Consider the following 5,903-nt stretch of genomic DNA (forward strand, 5'->3'; position numbering starts at 1 on the left):
TTTTCTTCTGTGGAATGACGGACAAGAGGGAAATTATATAGAAGAGCAAAATTTTATAGTTGTGAAACAAAAAAGACGCAAAATAGGGTTCTAAATAATTTGAAGTTTTGAACATATGCAATAAATCTCTGAAGACAAATATAGATTTTCGACTAAAGCTACTACATTCGGCCGAACCCGTAAGATATACATTGACTCCGCACGAGCATAGAATTTGTCCAAGTGTACACATAATTGTCAAGACACCACGGTTCATATGAAGGAAATAAAAACGAAAAGGAAAATATCAGATTTCAGTTGAGCAACTCTTGCAGTGAATACACACACTTATTCGCAATTTTGTTAACATCGGATTCTACACAAAATTGGATGACATGATTTGCTCATACTTAATTTTTATTTTAATTTTCCCAAGAGTATGATAAAGATCTGTTTGTTGTCTATCTGGTTTGTTATGAATAAAAGAAATTAAAAAATCAAGGGCAATATATCCCTCGTTGGCTGACACAAAGGAAAACAAGTATTAAGATGGGTATAAAAAACAGGAAGGAGTAACAAGAAACATACTTACCTGGACGGGGTCAATGGGCGATCAATAAGACCCATGACCTAGGTTTGTGACCTCCATTGCACTTTGGAGGGGTGCCCGCCTATGGTCGATCCAAGTGATCGAGCCTACGTCATAATTTGTTGCAGTGGGGCCAGCGTTCACGCGGTCCCTACCCAAATCATAAACAAATTCTTCTTTTTTTGGTTTACTTTGTGTTGGCAATCTACATTTGTGTAGATTTTGGCCAAAAGTTGAGGAATATTTGATCTTTAAACTTAGTAGTACTTAATTTAAAATTGAGCAATGTTTTTATTTGGATTTTTAGAATCTGTATAATCATTAATGCGAGCAATCACTTGGCTGATTGATAAAAGGGAGCTTTCAATCAAATGCCAATCTGACCCCTCAACAACATCTCCCTTCTATCTTTTATTTACTTGAATAATTGAACTTTCTTCCCGTGCAGAATTAACGAGTCTCTAATCAATAAAGTTTCATATTTAACTTGAAATTGATTATAATTGAATTTGAGCCAAAACTATTGAATTTAGCCAAAGTTGTTTATAAAGGCGACTCCACCACTGATGCAATTTTAACAACGCTTTGTTTCTGCTTTTGGCAATTGGGTCCAAGGATAAGATTATTCTCTTTACCAAACATATGCAGATCCAATCACGTATACACGTTTAAAAAACTGAACCTGCATTCGAATTCAGCTATTCAAGATACTCAATTGAAAATATCCTATGCGACATTTTATCGATCATCTTATCAACATATATTTCCTCAGAATCACAAAGAAACCATAGTGAAATCATATCTTAAATTAATCGAACAAGAAAGTGTACAGGACAATTTAATTAAATTGCTACTATTTGAAAAAAATGTTTGATTTTCTATCATAAAGATATTTGAAGGTCTGAGTGATGAACAAGAGGGAAGAAGGAGAGAGCAATATTTTAAAGGGAGTACCAAATTGATAAAACACGAATAAATACAAAATTTGTCTCAATATAAAAAGGAAGCACATATTAGTTGAAGAACTCACGCAGCCACGCAGTGAGCACAAAGATAACTATTTTTTTGCCTTTTACTAAAGAATACCGTGTGCGCATTGCAATTAGTTGCATATGCCAATTTTTGGTGGGGTTCTCTCTCTTTGAGTACCCCAACAATTCTAGTTTCAACCTTTTTTTTACTTGTACTTTTAATTTTGAATTGGGTGTGGTTTATTGTATTTGATTCTTATAGACAGAATTATTTGATACTTATATTGGTGAGAGGTAGCAAGGTACTTCATAAAATTAGTCGAAGTTTATAAAATTAGTAGAATTGCACACATATTGGCTAATTAAGATACCACAATTATATGAAGAAAAAAATGATTTAAAAAACAACATTATGATGTGTTCAGTATTCAGGAAATATGTTTTTCTTTGTACGGAACACACCCTATAATTTGAGCAACTTTTGCAGTAAGCACACATTTTTGTTAACATCAGGTTCAACAACACCTTTTATCCCAGTAAAACAAACTGAAGCCAAATCAACGAGAAAGTTCACAGGACAGCTTAAGCTCTAGAAATCACGCAGCCATGCAGTGAGCACAAAGCGAACTATTCTTTCGCCTTTTACTAAAGAATACCGTGTGTACGCTGCAATCAATGGCATACGCTAATTTTTGGAGGGGTTCTCTTCTTTAGAGTAGCCCCAACAATTCTTGTTTTCAAACTTGTGTACGACTACAAATTGAAGGTTAAAAATTTATGATAATAGTGCATTTGGTACGGCAGATGAAGTATTTGCTATAAAATAATTGTATAATGTCCCCCAGAAACAATTATATATATATATATATATATATATATATATATGTTTCTGCTGCTAAAACCATACTTATTTTGGGACAAAGGGAGTAAAACACACATGGCAACGAGGCTCAATGTCTTAGCCAAAATCTTCAGCACTAAACTCTCTTGACGACGAGTGCCCTTATACCTAATGTTTGTCTATCAAATCATCGTTAATCTGATAGCAACTTTTTTTCATGTCCTCAAGCTTATTAACCGCCAAACTTAATATTGTCTCTTCACTCAGGCGGTTAATAAGATCGATGAACCTCTACAAAACGTTTTCCTAATTTTGAGAAACCGGTAAATCCATTGCGTTTTTGCAGGTGTGAGGCTTATCAATGAAGTGGATTCAGGTTCATAGGAAGTGGCAATATCTATAAACATTTGATAAGTCGCAACTATATTTTCTATACCATTAAATATGATCTCCTCAAGAGCCCCTGTCCATATCCAGTGTCCTCTATGACCTGCAAACATATCGATTGCCCAAGAAGTTTGACACTCTTATGACAACCAATTGTAACGGATTGTCACTTGCTAACTTAACTGAAACAAACAGGTTGGACGCGTTGCGCATACTGTTGAGATAGGCAAAGACTCATGATTTTCTCATTTCCTAAACCTAAATAAATCAGTATCGTTCATTTAAAGGAGCTAAAATGATCTGTTTGTTGTCTAATTGGTGTGCTATAAATGAAAAAAAAAAAAAGAAGGGCAAAATGTCCCTCATCGGCTGATACAAAGGAAAACAATGCTCAAGATGGATATAAATGAACAGGAAGGAACAACAAGAAACATACTTACCTGGACGGGGTCAATGGGCTATCAATCAGACTCATGGCCTAGGTTGGTGACCTCCATTGCACGTTGGAGGGGCACCCGCCTAAGGTCAACCCAAGTGGTTGAGCCTACGTCATAATCTGTGGCAGCGGGGCACCTGCGTTCGCGCGGTCCCTACCAATTCTTAAACAAAATTTGCATCTTCTGGTTACTTAAATTTGGTGTTTGTAATTTGATTCGTTGTAATAATTTTGATCAATTTTAAAACTTGAATATGTTTCTATTGGTTTATTTGGATTAAGCAGTGATTAATACAAGGTTCCTCAAGCAACTAATTGCCATTATAAGCTATGTTGTCCGGTGTCAGACTCGGGTGCATGTTCGACCTCGAGAAGTAGTGCTTAGAGGATCTGATATGAGTGCGGCACATTTCGAAAGAGTCTAAGAAACATAAACTCGAAGGCCAACTAAAAGTGACCATAAAAGAGTTGGGCCCCTTCACTATACACATAAAAACCGAACCTGCATTAGAATTCAGCACATCGATAAACAATGAGAATATTTTAAAGGAGTGAGTGAGTGAGTACCACATCGATAAAAATGAGTAAATACAAACTTTGTCTCAATAATAAAGTGCAGGTGCAGCACGGATTAGTTGAAAAACTCCACTTGGCCATGAAGTGAGCACAAATCGAATTATTCTTTCTCCTTTTACTAAAGAATTCTGTGTGCGATGCAATTAGTGGCATACTCCAGGGGTTCTTTCTTTTTGAGTACCCCAACAAATCTAGTTTTAACCTTTTCTTACGTGTGTCTTTTAGTAATGCTATTTTATACTGATATGAGCAAAATTCAAGCTGTGAATTTTTTTTGGCTAGAGTATCATTTTATCATATAAAAAGGAAAGAAACATTTGCCTCTTATCGTGCAAAATAATGTTGTATTGATTCTTTGAATAGTTTCATACACGACTAATGGTAGTGATGCATTTTCCGAACATTGGTCAGCATTTTTCAAAAAGAAAGACAGTGGATGGGGGTAAATGGGTGATTAATAAGACCCATGACCCAGGTTGGTGACTTCCATTGCATTTTGGAAGGATGCCCGCCTAAGGTCGGTACAAGTGGTCGAACCTATAACTTTTTTTTACGTGTTCCTACCCAATTCTCAAATTTTCTTTTTTTCAGAACCCAGACTTATACTTGGTTTTGAAGTGAGAATTCCTCGTCAAACTTGTGATTCAATTAGAAATTAACATGTTGTTATTGATTTATTTTGGATTTACTGAGTGAATATGTACGATGAAAACATTGCAATTTTTGCTTATAACATATTTGAACAGGACAAAGCTGGTAGACTTGGTTGTGTAACTAATCTTTGGAGTTATATTAGATTAAATTAACTCAATATTTTAAATTTTATAATATAAATAATCAAAAATCATATAAAAAATACTACAAATAAAAATTCTTCTCGTTTCATAAAAATATATATTCATTTTTTAAAACATTGGTCAAAGTTCACATAGTTTGAATCTCTTAAGCGCAGGAAGGAACAAAATAACATGAGGGAAATGATATAGAGGAGGCCCAATGGCGGACCCAGAATTTTTTCACTCAGGGGTTCAAAAAATAAAAATATAAATGTCACGCCCAACAGGAACTATTGAACCTCCATGCAAACTGGGGATGGTATTCGCCGCCCAAATTGCGCAGGCTAGTACCATTGGGCTATCTCTTCTCTTTGATTTAGATGGTTCAAAATTTCTATATGTACAAAAATATAGAAAATCTACCTTATATATACAATCCATTTTTTTGTTGAGGGAATTCGGGTGACCCTCTGACACCCATGTATGTTTGCCCCAGGAGGAGCAATCTTCAAGCTTTTTATATGGGAGCAAGACTTTTCTCTAAGAGTCATCACAACTCACGAGGACTAAATGATGTAGTATAATACTCCTATAATAAAGTTGATTAATGTTATGAGATTTAAACTTAGTATAGCAAAATGTCCCTCATCGGTTACCACAAAGGTAAAGAATGATTTGGATGGATATAAAAGAACAAGAAATATGCTTACCTGGACAGGGTCAGTAGACCATCAATAAAGGCCTAGGTTGGCGGCTTCCATTGCACTTTGGAAGTGTGCCCACCTAAGGTTAGCTCAAGTGATCAAACCTATGTCATAATTTGTGATTGTATGATAAATTATGTTTATTTATCCAATTCTCTTCAAGCTTTACTCTATGGTTGTATGGTTGTATGTGTTTATCCATGGATTCTTCCACCAATGTAGTTTAAAACTCTTTCAACTAAATCTCTTGATTTCAAGTAATATTTTCTTATGGATAATTCTTATTTCTACTTAACTAATAATTATTGGTCTATTTTGATGCAAAATAATTTCATATGTATAAATTGTTGGTTTGCAAGTAATTTCTCTATTTATCTTTTTAAAAGTTCTTGAAATTCATAGTGGGTTATTTAAAGTATGATTTTTAATTACTGAATTTCAAAGTATTTATGCATATTTTCATTTACATACATGTTTGAAAATTGAAGTGATTTAAACCCACCTAGTTTTACTATATTTTCAATGAAGTTTGACTTGAAAACTTTGACTCCAAATAAATGTTTATGAAAGCAATGTCTATGATCAAAAGAGAGTCTTATAATGGATTCTTTATGTTATAAGGACAATTCTTGCATATTTGAATC

General features: G+C 34.4%; 4 non-coding genes and 2 pseudogenes across 4 annotated transcripts; all 6 read left to right on the forward strand.

Annotated features, from left to right (window-relative positions):
* Positions 1 to 563: 563 nt before the first annotated feature.
* LOC129901862 (U1 spliceosomal RNA) lies at positions 564 to 723 on the forward strand. Its single transcript, XR_008769961.1, has one exon. It is a non-coding gene; the product is annotated as a U1 spliceosomal RNA (small nuclear RNA).
* An 877-nt stretch (positions 724 to 1,600) lies between these two features.
* On the forward strand, positions 1,601 to 1,718 carry LOC129901921 (U5 spliceosomal RNA). The gene has a single exon (XR_008770003.1). It is a non-coding gene; the product is annotated as a U5 spliceosomal RNA (small nuclear RNA).
* A 423-nt stretch (positions 1,719 to 2,141) lies between these two features.
* LOC129901904 (U5 spliceosomal RNA) lies at positions 2,142 to 2,258 on the forward strand. Its single transcript, XR_008769990.1, has one exon. It is a non-coding gene; the product is annotated as a U5 spliceosomal RNA (small nuclear RNA).
* Positions 2,259 to 3,199: 941 nt separating this feature from the next.
* On the forward strand, positions 3,200 to 3,361 carry LOC129901871 (U1 spliceosomal RNA). The gene has a single exon (XR_008769969.1). It is a non-coding gene; the product is annotated as a U1 spliceosomal RNA (small nuclear RNA).
* Positions 3,362 to 3,853: 492 nt separating this feature from the next.
* LOC129901937 (U5 spliceosomal RNA) lies at positions 3,854 to 3,961 on the forward strand (annotated as a pseudogene).
* Positions 3,962 to 5,257: 1,296 nt separating this feature from the next.
* On the forward strand, positions 5,258 to 5,408 carry LOC129901886 (U1 spliceosomal RNA; annotated as a pseudogene).
* The last annotated feature ends 495 nt before the right edge of the window (positions 5,409 to 5,903 follow it).

The sequence above is a fragment of the Solanum dulcamara genome, chromosome 8 (assembly GCF_947179165.1).
Source record: "Solanum dulcamara chromosome 8, daSolDulc1.2, whole genome shotgun sequence".
Classification (NCBI taxonomy): domain Eukaryota; kingdom Viridiplantae; phylum Streptophyta; class Magnoliopsida; order Solanales; family Solanaceae; genus Solanum; species Solanum dulcamara.